Source organism: Protopterus annectens, chromosome 2.part2, assembly GCF_019279795.1.
Source record: "Protopterus annectens isolate FY-2018-M chromosome 2.part2, PAN1.0, whole genome shotgun sequence".
Classification (NCBI taxonomy): domain Eukaryota; kingdom Metazoa; phylum Chordata; order Ceratodontiformes; family Protopteridae; genus Protopterus; species Protopterus annectens.
In genome coordinates this window covers 958,091,737-958,107,998 of record NC_056730.1, presented here as the reverse complement: position 1 = coordinate 958,107,998, position 16,262 = coordinate 958,091,737, and positions in this window count along the sequence as shown.

The following is a 16,262-nucleotide window of genomic DNA, read 5'->3' as shown; positions in this document are numbered from 1 at the left end:
CTATAAACATTCGAAAAGAAGAAGGCATAATAGTCCATTTACACAAATTAACAAAATGCTGCAGTAAGCATGGTTCATAGCATGGTTCATAGCATGGTTCGTAGACAGGCGAATGCTGTACACAAATTAGTCCATTTTGAGTCTGTGTACAATACTCAATTTTATGTGTTTTTCCTCTCATATCTATATAATTACCTTCAAATTGTGGCAACCAATACTCATACCCTTCTGGTACGACACATATCATAGGTAACACTGTAAATTGACACATGATAGCGGTGTCAGTAACATTATAATCCATAAGCTTTCCTGTACAATTATAGCAATAACCCACGCCTGGGTGTGGGTAATGTAGGATTTACCCACGGTTGGCATGGTTTGGTCCCGAGGGCGAAGCCCGAGTGACCAAACAAAGACAACCGTGGGTAAATCCCGCATTACCCACACCCAGAAGTGGATTATTGCTATTATACTATGACATTATTTAAGAAAAGAAATAATTACTTTTCTTAAATAATGGCATTGTATAATGCTTCTTTGCTGCCTTCCGCAGCTGTTTGGTATCCGCGGCAGTTCTGATGTACTGCGCATGCCTATGCAGTACATCAGAGCTGTGGCCAAAAGCAATGGAGAAAGCAAGATCTCCATTGCTTTTTACTGTTTCGCTATGTTAAATGGGTTTAACATAGCGAGACAGGTTTAAAATAAGCAACGGAGATGTTTTAAAGCTGTCTCGCTATATTAAACCCATTTAACATAGTGAAACAGTAAAAAGCAACGGAGATCTTGCTTTCTCCGTTGCTTTTTTTTTTTTAACCTGTCTCACTATGTTAAATGGGTTTAACATAGCGAGACAACTTTAAAATAAGCAACAGGATCTCCATTGCTTATTTTAAAGCTGTCTCGCTATGTTAAACCCATTTAACATAGCGAGACAGGTTTAAAAAAAAGCAATGGAGAAAGCAAGATCTCCATTGCTTTTTACACACTGTGTCACTATGTCAAGGGAGTTTAACATAGCGAGACAGCTTTAAAAAAAAGCAACGGAGATCTCCGTTGCTTTTTTTAAACCTGTGTCGCTATGTTAAACTCTTTTAACATAGCGAGACAGTGTTTTAAAAGGGACTTATACTAATGGAAAAAGTCCGGGCGACCGGACCTTTTTCCATCAGTATAAGTCGATTTACAACATGCACGCTGGCCAATCAGCGTGCACATTTTGGAATATTAATGGGGGGGGGTCATGGTATAATGTGGAGTACTGTATGTCACTTCAGTAAATAACCTAATCCAATTGGTATCAGGTATCCATTTGTTAAACAATTGCCGCCAAACATTTTCATTTTGTAACATAAGTTCAGTTTGTACTCTATTTTTCTGAATTTCCACATACAAAGACTGCATAGGGCATTTTGTCTAATTTACAGAAATTGTCATGTTACCATCAGATTTCAACTGATATAGCTGCATAGCATTATAACTGTCTAAAAACTGCTGCTGATAATTTATATTGTGCAGGTGTGCCTTCCATATTTCTGCATTCCAAGATACTTGTAAATGCACAGTCTGAGAGATATCTTCCCCCACTACTTTTAATCGATTAGTCAGAATTTCAATGTCAGCTGCATTAATAGCTCCCATGCCTGTACCTAGGCTTCCTAGCAGAGTATCATACCATGCCCTTTTATTTCGGCACCTGCCTGTGTCTGGAAATGTGATGTTAAAATGTACCACAACCGTTTGATACTATCTGCAAACCTTTTTACAGGTAGAAGGGATTTTAACCAAATGGTCTGTATGAACAGAGGTTACCTGTTAATATTGATAAAACATATGCCCAATGTATGCAGCCTGTAATGGCTGTGACATTAGTACGTATTACAGAAACTCCACTAGTAAAATTTAGTTGCATTTTCATATTAATGGGAGGAATACTAATTCCCTGTATACTATGATTACCACACTTTTTCACATAGGTGAAGATTAGCCGTTGTATTGATGGTGGATATTTCTTTGAATTTTCTCCTTTTCCCAAATAAAATATAGGAAATTGACAACATTTAATAGAAACTTTGGAATCAAATTCAAGGCTTACCTTAGGATTATTTGGTTGAATATAATGATGACCCTCAACCTTGGACCAAAAGGTAACATTGCTGGAAATCCTTATGTACCCGAAGATACAAGTAGCATTATATGGACAAATAAAATTGCCCTGCTGTCTTTGTTCACAAAAACAATTTACATTCTACCATAGCTCTAGAGTATTATTTTGATTGTTTATTTTTCTAGACTTGCGTTTCTCTTGTTTGACACCCTACCCCGAGGGCTTTAATGAGTACAGTCAGTACAATAACAAACAAAATCTTCATTATGTACAATAATATAATCTTTCCACGTAAGTGGTATTAATCTGAAAAGTTGTTTTGACAGATGCTTTTTTAACTGTTTCAGACTTGGCATTTGCCGTGAGTCTACAAAAAAAAAAAAAAAAACCACAAAACATAAAGTCACTTAATGACTTTCAACTGATCTCTATGAACAAGAATCATTTTGTTCTTTTTGTTTCCTTTAACTTTGTGCACTAGAGGTCCTAACTGAGCAATTACTCCAAAAGGTCCTTGCCAATTACTATCCCACAGACCGTCCATCTGGAACGTCTTGATCAATACCTTTGTCCCAGAGGGAAGGTTTTTTTTCTGGCATAACAGGATCCTTTGACCGTAATTTGAATACTTGCATTTCTGATAAGTTTTGACACAATTCAGAAATATCTTTTAACCATTGTTGATGCTGTGCAATTTCTAATAATGGTCTGTTTGTACTAACAGTAGGATTGAATGGCAATTGCACAGGCATTTTTCTACCTGTCATGACTTCAAAAGGTGAATTCTCTGTTTTACTGTGTGGAGTTTCTCTGACACCCAGCAAAATTCCAGGCAAATGTTTTACCCAATTTACTCCTTTTTCTAAGAAGGCTTTCTTAAGGCATTCCTTAAGAGTCCTGTTCATTCTCTCATCTATCCCATTAGACTCGGGATTGTAAGGAACATGGAATTGTTGCTGGATATCAAGCAAATCACACAAAGCTTTCATCAGTTTACTGACGAATTGTGGCCCATTACAGGTTTTGATAACTCGTGGCCATCTTTAATGACAAAAAAACAATTTCCATAAGGCTTCTGCTGTAGCCTTAGCCATCATTGTTTTTGTAGGAATTGCTTCTATCTATTTTGAAAAAAAACATCAACTACCACTAAAAGATACCTGTACCCCCCTTTAGCTGGGGGTAATGGACCTGCAAAGTCAATTTGGATTTTTCTACTGAAAAATGTAATAGGGCATAAAGTCCTTTCCATTTGAGAATCAGAGCCCTGAGGCTATTCATGTAAAATCACAACAGAGAGTGTGTTGGGTCCAGCTGCTTCCTGTAACACAAAGGGATGTGTTAGACTTGGAGCTACTAATTCTGTAGCCTTGGCTAATGCTGCCTTTAAATCACAAAATGCCGTATTTTCCTTTGGTTCCCACTCCAGAAAGGGTAATTTTTTCTGGCTAGAAAGCATGTCATACAGAGGAGCTGCCATGCTGGCATAATCCTCTATAAATTTCCAATTGTAATTCATGATACCCAGAAATTTGTGCAAATCCAGAATGATAACCAGTTTATCCATTTTCAAGATTCCCTGCACCCTCTCCAATCAAGGAGTATGCCCAGAGGGAGGTAAAATAGTACCTAAAAATTTTACTTGAGGTGACATGAATTGTACTTTTTTACTTTTAACCTTAAATCCTGCCTCCTGCAGTGTTTGAAGGACCTGTGTCACTTTAGCTAAATGCTGTTCTTTTGTTTTAGACTGTATCAGTATGTCATCAATGTAATGCAAAACAGAATCATCAGATTCTAGACCTTATAATATTCGTCCAACTATTTGGTGAAATATAACCAGATTGTTGAAATCCCTGCTGTAACCGCATCATGACATACTGTTCATTTTGAAATGTAAAGGCAAACCTTTGCCAATCCTTTTCCTGCAGTGGTACAGCAAAGAAACCATTAGCTAAGTCTATGACCATAAATCACTGACTTTGTGGTTTTATTCTTGCTTCTAGCTCTGGGACCCCTGGAATCAGATGAGCCCAGGGAGTCGTGAATTGGTTAACTTTTCGTAAATCAATAACCAATCGGTAAGTGCCATCTTTCTTTTTAACTGGCTGTATGAGTGAATTTGTAGGGCTATTTCCCTTTTGAATTATTCCCACATCAAGCCATCACTGTATGCAATTTTGCATGTCTGCCTCTGCTTCCTTTGGGATCGGATACTGTTTTTGAAACGGTGGAATAAAATCTTCGTCACTGCTTAAAGAAACTACTTTCTGAAGCTTCCCACAGTCTGTGGGCCCTTGAGACCACAACGTAGGGAACTGTTGTTTTACCTTTAACCATACTTCATTTTCAGTAGGGCTGCCAGTACAGCCCTTTTCAGAACTGTTTGATACATGTATTACCTCAATCATACATAACATGGGACATTGTCCTTGCCATATAATATCATTAGGAAGGTCTATGACAATTCCCATTTTGGACAATATATCCATTCCCAAGATTGTGGATGTGCAAGGATTATGCATCAAAAATACCCCTTTCACTGGTTCCCCTTGATGAGAGATTTGTACTTGTACAGATTTACTACCTATGGCTAGACACCCAGAACCATTAAAACCCGAAATATATGTACGTCTAGACAAGTCAGTAGGCAAATGCCTACCTGTCACTGAGACGGCCACTCCTGTATCTAGAAGAACATCTTCACACAGGTTCTCCTCTACCCAAATGCTGATTAGTGGTTGTCTATCTTTCCCTTTCTTGAAGTTAGTCAAGAAAGAGACTTGGGTTGGGGGGTCACACCCCTATAGTAGATCTACTTCCCACCTCGAATCATCGATGGTATTGGACTGCAAAGGACATAACTGCAGTGCTTTCTTGACCTCTTCACAGTCAACATAAGAAGATCAATTAAGTTCATGATGGAAGGCTATCTGCTGCTGATAATTAGGATTTACTGAACCATCAGGAACAAAGTCAGGAGGGACAGTTGTATCCTGTGTGCTAACAATATTACCTTGTACATTGAAACTAGGTGCCAGACCATCCCTTTGCTGTACTGGGAATACTGATTGTTGAGTGTTTGTGGTATATAGGGGTTGCTGCTGTAGTCCCCCATTATCCTCTGTTACATATTGCTGTGAAGTGTACTGCTGTGTTCGTACTTTTGGCTGCATTACCTGTTGCTGTCATGGTACATGTGGCTTATCAAAATTTTTTACGGTAAGAAACGTACCCTTTGCCTCTTGTTCCTGGCGCCATCTGCAATAATATTTACAATCATATTTAGTATGACCTACCTGTTTACAGGAATAACAAATAGGCTGTCTCTTCTGAGGACCCTCTATAGAGTGAGTAACTTGAGAAGTTAACTGAGTGGTTGTGAGAGCTGATGCTGCCTGTTGTTGCCCCTGTATAACTTGCCCCTGACATGCTTGTCCTGCTACCTGCTGTGGGACTTGCTGTCCCTGATTAATGCATCTTCTATGCCCCCTTCCCCTTACTTCACTAACAATGGGTGCAGAATGGGGAGTGTAAATATTTTGCTTATGAATAGCATTACCTTTACACATAATACATGCCTGCAGCAATTCATCTACTAACTCTGTGAGTATGTTTGAAGATTCCTCATAAATAAGTTTAATATCCCCTGGGACACCTTCCAAATGGTCCAAAAAGGAGCGCATAACAGCTTTTTGAAAATTGACATATTTTATATCTTTTTCATCACTGCCATTGATTAGTATATATATGCCAGCTGATAATGTTCTGCTTACTCTTCTAAAGAGTCAAAAACTGTCATTTGAAACTGATCTAAAAGTGTTGGTGTGAGAGATTGCACCTTAGTGTATGCTAACAATACTGCTGTCATTCTTAAGTGTTTAGTTTGTATTGGATACTGCTTTTGCTGAATATAAGCCATAAAACGTCGTGGAATAAAATTCCTGAAACAGCGTCCAAGTGTATCATTCCATACAGTGCCTACAGTTTTAAGAACCCAAGATTCAAATGTAATCATGTTATTAAAAATACCGAAGAGTGTAAGCAATGGTGCTGATGGTCAATAAAGACTGGAAGGTATTAAATTTAGCGTATTAAAAGTTTTATTCACCGCTATCGTCTCACCAAAATCTCATCAGAAAAAACAATAAAATTACTCGACAAGGTAACTTCAATACATCTCAAGCTGCCTGTAATTAATCAATCAACCATTAAAAGCTTGTTGCAATCAGAAAATACCTTAAGTTAAAAAGATATACACAGTAAAATTCCACTTTTGTCAACAGGGAAATAAAAACAAATTTACAACATACTATAATGAGTTCATTTGTAAATAACAAAAATAAATAATCAAACCTTCCTAATAGTTAACTTTCTGTGCTATATAAACATATTTAATGTTTATGGCATCATTTAGTCCTGGCTTTTTGTCAGCCCCCAATTTAATCTGCCAGGACATTTCTCTCTGCTCTACAAAGTTCTTAAAGTCCCCTCCCCTGGGATCAACTTTCACCACTTCCAAAATGGAAAATAAAAATGTTTTATATTTATTACATTCTACCGAATGTTTGTATAAGGCATTGTTACCATCCTTAGTTTTGATGCTGTACATATGTTCTCTAATCCTTTACATTAGAGGCCAGGTGGTCATCCCTACATAGAATACCTCACATCCACTACAACGTCCAATATATACTACTCCCCTGACTCTACATGTTAAATAACCAGGTACCTTGATGGTATATTTTAAATGGGGCAAACACACATAGGGTCCCTCTAAGATGAACCTGCAAAAACTGCAATGGCCACATTTAAACATATCCCATTTGATGAAAAGCAGATGTTGTGACTCTTGTTGTAGAACTTCTTTCCAGGACGTTCTTAAGACTATTGGTGTTCCTATAAACAAAATTGGGCCTGGTCCTAAAAACATTAATTAACTCACTTTTTCCCTCAACAATCTTCCAATTCCTATGAATAATCTCTCTAATTTCCCCACTATCTACAGTCATATCCAGATTGCATACAGTGCCTATGGTTGACAGTCTAGTTTCCTTGGTGTTGTTGATAATAAGTGGATGTTTTAAAATAGGTGGATAGAATTTTTGTCTTTTTGTCAAAACATCCCTTTGAAAAGATTCAAGGTACCCTTAAGCATAACCCCTATCCAGGAACATAGAAGTAATCCTGTGAAATTCATTTTTTAATTCGAACCGCGAAGTGGTCATATGGCAAGCTCGCACATATTGACCTTTAGGGATATTATTTTTAATGAAATAAGGATGGTTACTTTTAAAGTGCAGATACCCATTAATGAAGGTATCCTTTCTGAAGATCTTACTTTCAAATTGCTTGTCTAACTCATTCCATTCAATAGTCACATCAAGGAAATTTACCTTGCTTCCACTGTCACTTTTAACAAACTGTAAATATCCAGACTTGATGTTTACATCTCTGAAGAACTGTTCACTAGTGTTACAGTCTCCCTCCATGATGAAAATTAAGTCGTCCATAAACCTACCATAAAAAGTATGTTGTAAGTTGATTTAAAACTTGAGAGAATATTGTATTCCCACCCAGCCATTACTATATTGGCGTATGATGGTGCAGCTGGGAAACCCATCACAACGCCCTTACAGTGTTTAAAAAAAGTCCGTCAAAAGTAAAATAACTATGCTCCAAAATAATTTCTGATAAGCTACAAACTAAATTAATTTGATCTTGGCCCAACTTAGAACCTAAAGTAAGAAACTCCATTACTAACTCCACCCCCTGCTAGTGAGGGATGCAGGTGAACAATGCCACAGCCTCAGTTGTCAGTAAAAAATATTGATCTTTATTATAGGAAAAGTCGGAGACAAAATTCCTGAATTTGTTTAACAAATCCCATGAATCCTGTAGATATGAGGACTAACTTTGCACTACTGGATTCAGAAAAGGATCATTTACTAAGGCCAAACCCTCAGTAACTGAATGAGGGGCAGACACTATCGGTCTGAAAGGAGGGTCGGTCATACACTTGTGGATTTTAGGAATACCAAATAGTATGCCGACCCTCGGTTTTTCTACTAAACATAAATTATACATTTTCACATCAATAACCTGATTCATAAGTGCTTCATGTAGAAATACATTAATATACTGAAAACTCTTGTGTATGTCCCTGACATTGACCTCAGCATATTCATCAGAATTATTAAGTAACTTAAACATAGCTGTCTTATATTGTTCTATAGTCATTACAACAATATTACCCCCCTTGTCACTCTTCATGTATCTTAAATCTTTTCTGGAAGTCAGCTTAGTTAGAGCTAGCTGCTCAGACCTAGTTAAATTATCAAACCATTTTTTCTTTTTCATACCGCTATCTAAGTGGCTACCAATATCCTGTGTACAAACTTCTTCAAAAACTTTTAAAGTTTGGTTGAGTACTAGAGTGTAATAAGAGGGCTTATATAAACAATTATGGTCACATTTAATTTCTTTTAACACATAATTAGATTTAATTTACAAACATATTGCTTTAAATATATAATAGTTCGAGAATAATCTGCCCTTTTTGTAGGCACAAAATTGAAGCCGTAACTCAAAAGTTTCAGCTGGGAGTCACTTTGAGTGACCCCAGACAAGCTAATAATGTTAAATTGATCTTTAAAATGCCTTATTGTTCATTGTTGGATATACCATCAAGGTTATTTAACATGTAGGGCCAGGAGAGTAGTATATATTGGACTTTGTAGTGGATGTGAGGCATTCTATGTAGGGATGACCACCCGGACTCTAATGGAAAGGATTAGAGAATATATGTACAGCATCAAAACTAAGGATGGTAACAATGCCTTATACAAACATTCGGTAGAATGTAATAAATATAAAAAAAATTATTTTCCATTTTGGAAGTGGGGAAAGTTGATCCCAGGGGAGGGGACTTTAAGAACTTTGTGGAGCAGAGAGAAATGTCTTGGCAGATTAAATTGGGGGCTGACAAAAAGCCAGGACTAAATGATGCCATAAACATTACATTTTTTTTTGAAGCACAGAAAGTTAACTATTAGGAAGGTTTGATTATTTATTTTTGTTATTTACAAATTAACTGATTATAGTATGTTGTAATTTTTTTCCATTTCCCTTATGACAAAAGTGGAATTTTACTGTGTATGTCTTTTTAACTTGAGGTATTTTCTGACTGCAACAAGTTTTTATAGGTTGATTGATTAATTACATGTTGCTTGAGATGTTTTTAACTTACCTTGTTGAGTGATTTTACTGTTTTTTCTGATGAAGTCTTGGTGAGACAAAAGCGGTGAATAAAATTTAATACGTTAAATTTAATACCTTGCAGTCTTTATTGACCATCAGCACCATTGCTTACAGTCTTCATTGTTGGTTTTTTGGCTTTGACCACATGTACTTATTAAAAATACCTTTCTGTTCATCCCACTTAGGGAGAGTTTCTTACATCCTAGACTGATGATAAACTTCAGCAGTAAAGCCTGCTGAGACTATGACAGGACTTGTAACAATAGTTTCTAATGCTTTAGCCTGATATTCCTCTAACAGGGCTTGTAATTTTAAAAGGTCTTGATTAGCTAAGTCTGTTGCTCTAACAGCTTCAGATTCCTGTGTCTCCAACTAAGCTCGTAATGTGTTCATTTCCTCCCTAGCAACAGTTACATCATGCTGTGTCAGCCAGCTACTTGTCATATTTTTCTTGAAAACGGACAATTTTACTCATTAACCCTTCTATCATGCCAAATGCTTTACTGCCTTTTTCAATAACAGTTTGTGTAAAAGTCTTAATTTCAGTCTGTGAGACTTTCAAAAACTGAAAAAATTATTTTGTACATTCAGCGGTGTTAGCATGCAGTTTACCAGATGCATTCCATTTATCACAGTAAATATGAAAATGACCCATGAGGTCAAGATTCTGCTGGTTGCTAACATAAGCAATCCAATCTTTAAACTCCTGCAAATCAGATTGTAAAGTACAAACTTTGACATCTGCATCACTGTGTAACAAATCTTTTGCAACAGGATATATAGAAACAGGAGCCATTGTCTGTGCTTTAACCATTACTTTATCCTAGTTGTGTTCCAGGTTTTGTACAATACGTTTATGACAAGGCGTGCAAAAAGCAACATTTAAATCATTGCAGATAGCACATTTTTGTACATCCTGTTGCACTTTAGCCATGCGTACATACCAATCCAAAGTAGAGATCTACTTACATAATGCTGGATTTTCAGTTTTCCCTAACAAAGACTTACAGATGATAACATGTTGATCATACCATGTATTTAAATAATTTCACACATTTATATATGGTTCAGACACATCAAAAGTAAAAGACTGAGTGTACTTCTTGGCATTTTCATGAATTGCATTCATTGTTAAAAGAAAAACAGAAGAAAATATTTACCACAAATGTTCAGGACAAGGTGGCCAGTCTTGACTAGAAGATTAGTTGTGGGAAAATTCTCTGCTGTCTTTCACTAGATGCTGGTGAGACGAAAATTTCGGCAGTATAATTTTCGTACCTTGTGGGTCACAAACTGTCTGAAGAAAAATTACCGTACTGCCCTGTACTGTGCTGCAGTGTTTCATCCTCCAGTCAATGGATGAAGCTTAGGAATAGAAGAATCGATTCTAAGAAGGTCTGCACTGGAATACTGCACTGTGAGAGGCACCTCTTCAGGTCACTTCCCTGGTTGTTTTCACTGGACTGGTTTCACCACTGTTAAACTACACTAGTCGGGTAGTCTGTACCTTTACTCAATGAAAGCACTGAGACAGTTCTGCTTTTACAACATTCATTTACTGCACGTAAGGTTAACATCTAGCTTAACAATGAAAGGTATATATATCAAAACATACTTCAGCTTACAGCATCAGGTCGGCAAGTATAGAAAAATCAAAGTCTCTGATACAAAAGAAAAGTCCCAATCTTTATAATGTCTTTTCTGCTTGCATCAGCAGTTTATAGAATTTGCCAGAATAATAAGTCTTTCCTTTGAAGCTGGTCTGCTGACAATTTGTTTTCCATATTTTAAACATTCTGTTCCTGAAGAATAACTCTTTTTGTCCTTGGCCTATCTTGCATATCATGTTGATGAGACACAGCTGCATACAAGAGTTCGTCTTGACCTGCTTGTAGATAATAAGTTTCACAAACTGCATAGTTCATAAGAGATAAAATATTTTACTTCTGATTCTTATTAACAATGAATGCCAAGCTATAGTTTTGCCAAGTTGGGTAACTGAGTTTAAACTGACTGCACTCTACACACTGAAATGCAGAACATTTATTTTACATTTTCAGAAAAATCCACAGAAATCCACGTGAGCCTGGGCTGTTGCTGTTAATGGTCACAAATTTACTACACTTTACAACATGCATTTTGCTGAAAAAAAATACTTTTTCCATCACTGAGTTACTATTATTGGAATGATTACACAGGTGTCTGTGATTCTTCTCCATATTACCACATTGTCACATGTATGTACACTGATATAACCAACAGCAGTATTCTTTCCTTCATACACATAAAGTAATGAAAGACATAACAACTCCTAAACCTGTATGATTGTTATGACATCAATCATGTGGATGTCATTAATAAATGTTGATCACTTCCACAGGATATATTACATTGGCAGAGTACTTTCATACACCTGCCACTCGGTTTTAGCTAGGCATTCTCAATATTTTTATTTATTTATTTATTTATTTATTTATTTATTTATTTCAGTTTGGTGACTGGGGAAGTCCACTGGGCCAAGAAGATCCCATTTTCAGTGGAAGCCCGGGGAGAAAAGCTCCACAAAAAATGGTAGTAGTACAATATTTACATTACAAGTAGTACAATATTTACATTTTGCAATAAAACAGATGGTGCACACAGTGTATTAAACATAGTCAATGAGGATAGTGAGGACATGTTGCAATAAAATCAAATGTAAAGTAAACTGTATGTTAGCGATCTAGTCATTCAACATTATAGGGTAAGTTGCACTAAAAACAAACAAAATGCATTGCATGTAAAACATCTAGTTATGGAATATAGTAAGTTAGGTATAGACTGAGAGATGGATAAAGATAAGAATACAAAGAGTGGCAGAAGTGATTACATCATATGAGGAGTATAAGTACACCAGAATTAGATAATGCATTACATCTGTATTCAGTATAGAGGTTGAGGGATGCTCAGGTAGAGCACTGTAAAGAGGGGGTTAGGGGTGATTAAGTTGCAGCATGACACCGGCATTCCCATTTGGAGGACAGATGTGAGAACAGTTGAGATCTGAAATTGTTATGGTTAGAGAGATTGCATGGGGGGGGGTTCCACTGTTTAGCTATGGTGCAGTATAATAGTAGTTGGCCAGGAGGGAGTGAGGATTTGTAGACTTGAAGGAGATTTTGGTTCTCGGATCTGAGGGCAGGTTTGGAATGTAGAGTTTTAAGGTTGTGCCAGAGAGAGACAGTTTGCAGGTTTGAAAATGAGATTGTGGGCTCTGGTAAGTTGAAGGTATCTCAGGTAGTTTTGTAGTTTGAGCCAGATGAGAGAGTGCAGAGAGTGGCAGTGATGTGATGGTTTTTTTTGCACTAGTTGCAAATTTACATATTTTGTGGTAACAGGATTCAAGTTTGGATCAGAGGTTGGTGTGGCGATTTGTGAATGGGGGGCACCATACATAAGGGAGGGGAGAAGGAAGGTGGATGTTAGAGTTTACCGGGTAGAGAGGCTAAGGTAGCGGTTGTGCCTGTAGAGGAGACTGATCTTTTGATGTTTTTTTTTTTTGATTGAGGAGAGTATGTGGGTTTCAAACTTTAGGTCTTCATCAATTATGACACCCAGCAGCTTGGTATGGGGAAATATTTCAAGGGGTGAGTTATTCTGGATAAGAATGCAGAATGAGTTTTTGTCATTGCTGGAGTTTCGTGAAGGCGTAAAGATCATTAGTTTTGTTTTATTAGCATTTAGGGCTAAGTGTTGGATCGCATCCAGTTTTCTGCTTTTGACAAGGCTAGTTGGGTTTTTGACAGCATATCAGAGGGGCTGGAGGATGAGCAGATTATTTTTGAGTCATCTGTGTATTGGATGACAGAGGACTCAGGAATGGAGTGGTGGAAATTATTTATGAATATGTTAAAGAGTAGGGGACCAAGTACAGAACCTTGTGGAATGCTGGTGGGTGTAGGAAGGAAGGGAGAGATTAATGTTTTCCATTGAACATCCTGCTTGTGACTGGACAGGTAGCTGGAAAACCAGGCTATGGTGGAGGGGGAGAGATGTAGGGTTGAGAGCTGGGATAGGAGCAAGGTGTGAGAGATGGTGTTGAATGCCTTTGAGAGATCTAGAAATAGAGTAGATAAGAATTTTCCAGAGTTGCGTGCATGGTTTATGGTTTCAAGGAAGGAGAAGAGAGCAGACATGGTGCTGTGGCTGGGGCGGAAACCATGTTGGGTAAGGGAGATGAGTTATTTAGGGTCAGGTAAGGCATGAGTTGTGCATGAATATTCTTCTCTAATATTTTAGAAAGAGGAGAGAGAATAGCGATGGGACAGAAAATGGTGGTGTCAGTGTTTTTACCACCTTGGTGTAGTGGGATGATGTAGGCTTGGCACCAGATAGATGGGACGTATGCTCCCTGTATGGATCTATTTATAAGTATGGAGATGGGATAAGCAGAAAGTTTGGGGTAGGTGGATGGTAAATTATCAGGAGCGTTGTGGCAGGGTTTTAGTTTGAGAAGTCTTTTTTATGGTTGTTGTGGGGATGGGTGTTAAGGTGAAGGGGAGGAGGGAGGTTGATGGTTGGGTGTATGGGGGGTAAGAGGGGTGGGGTTAGGGGGTGAGAGAAGGAGGCTGATAGTTTAGCAATACATTCTATGAAGAAGGAGTTGAATTCTTTGGCAATTTCTAGGTCAGTCTGGTTGGGGTTTGGGCAGGGGTTATCCTTGTTACCAGGGTGGAAAATGGTGGAGATAGTGCCCCAGAATTTTTTAGAGTTGGTTGAGTGCAGAGATTGAAGTTTGAAGTAGTGGGCTTTGTGGTCCTTTGCTATTAATTTTTTTGTGGAGTTCCGAAGTTGTTTATATTCTAGGAGAGTGTTGGGGTTTTTGTGTTATTGATATTGTTTCCACTTTTTATCTCACTGGCGCATACTTAGTTTGGTTTCTTTAGATAGCCAGGGGCTGGGATTGGTTTTAAGATGTTTGGTCCTAATGGGAGCTTGCTGATTGAGAAGGGTGAGGAATGATTGGTTGAAGTAAGATACAGCATTATCTAGTGGAAGGGTTTTTAGGGGGGTCCAGTCAGTATACTTTAGACATTCTGAGAAAGTATGTGGGTTGAAAGAAGAGAGATTGCGGGTTTTAGTGTAGTGGTGCTGTTTTTGGAGAGGAGAGGGTAGACGTTTGGCGAAGGCTGGTAAGTGGTCATACAGAAAGTCTGTAAGCATTCCAGCATTAGAGATATGGTTGGGATGTGATGTTTAGGATCCAATCAATGATGGTGCTGGAGGTACCATCTTTATTTGGTCTTGTCTGGAGAGTTAAGTTAGGAGAAGTACAGATTGATTGAGATGGATGGGGTTTCAGAGTTAATAGAGGCTCAGTTAATGTTCATATCGCCAAATATATAGGTTTTGTTTTGATGTTGGAGGTAAACCAAGAGAGGATGTGTTCAAGAGTATTAATGTTATCACCTGGGGGGATATAGATGGCATTGATGCATATGGATGTGTAGTTGTTTATTTTTAATAGACCTACAGTGAGTTCAGCATTGGCAAAGGTTGGGATGTGGTTGGTGTAAGGAGTTAGGGTATAGGAAGAGGGATAGATAATAGCTACTCCACCAACTTTTCTGTGAGTTCTGTTACAACAAAGGATTTTATAACCTGGTGGGAGAATTTCATTATCTTTTATGAAAGATTTGAGCCAGAGATGGCAGTTATGTTGGGGTGGTTATGGGAAAGCCAAGCATGGAGGTTAGGAATTTTGTTTCAAAGACTTTGTGCATTAAGTGTAGCTAAGCAGAAGGATTTAGGTTTTTGGGGATGAGTGGTTTGGGTTGTGAGCTTCGTGTAGGAGTTTGGTCCAGGCTTAGGGTGAATGTCACTAGAGAGTGAGAGATTGATGTGGAGGAGGAGTTGTGCATGGTTCTGTAATGGAGATGGGATGCTTGGGTTATGTAGAGGGGAGGAGAAAGGGAGGTTGTGGTGGGGAGTAGTTTGGGTATAAATAGATTGGTTGTGTTGTATGGAAAGGGTTCAGGTGAAATGAGTGTTTATGCTGTGGTGGGTGATTGGTTGCATGAGGAAGTGGCTTGGGTTGGATGTGTTGTGTGTGTTTGGCAAGAGTGTAAGATAGATAAGACAGGTGAGAGTGATTAGTAGGGTAGTAAGAATTTTGTAGAGTGATGGGAAGGAGGGCATATTAATGGAGGGGGTGGAGTACTATAGGGGTTGTATTGGGTGGGTTGTTTTGTGATTGGATGGTGGTGGGAGTAGTTTCTGAGTGTTTAAATCTGCAGGTAGTGGGGCAGGTGGGAAATGGGGGCAGGGTAGGGGAGCAGAGTGAGCCCAAAGGATGAATGGACCAGGCAGAGCAGAGAAGGTGGAATGCACGAGAGGAACTCAGCAAAAACCTATCAGTATGGATGCAAGGCTGCAGGTAGACACTAGGTGAGTATGGTAGGAGTGAATTAGAGGGAGCTACTTTACATTTCTTTCTGTTTATTTAGTTTTGTTTTATTGAAAATAGGACTGTAGGTAATGACTAGGCTGGAAAGAGTAAAACGGGCAAAGAACTATACTGAAAAATTGTAAAGCCCAATGGCAGAAACAGCGACAAAGGATTTATGTACTATGGCACAGTAGTGGGGATGTGCTGCCATCTACTGGCTAGTTGTGGAAACTAGTTTAGAAAAAAGTTCTGGTGATAGGGGAAGAGGCCCTACATGGGGGAGGGACAGTTCAGGAGAAGTAGACTGCTTAGGGATTGCAAGTTTGCACACAGTAGGTCAAAACAGTTCACTAATGGCTAGAAAGACTACACACCCAGGCAGGATAAGTAAATTAAAACACTTAGAACATACACACTGTACACTCTAGTTATAGAGCTGTTGGGTGAACCAAGATAGTTAGGAGTGTC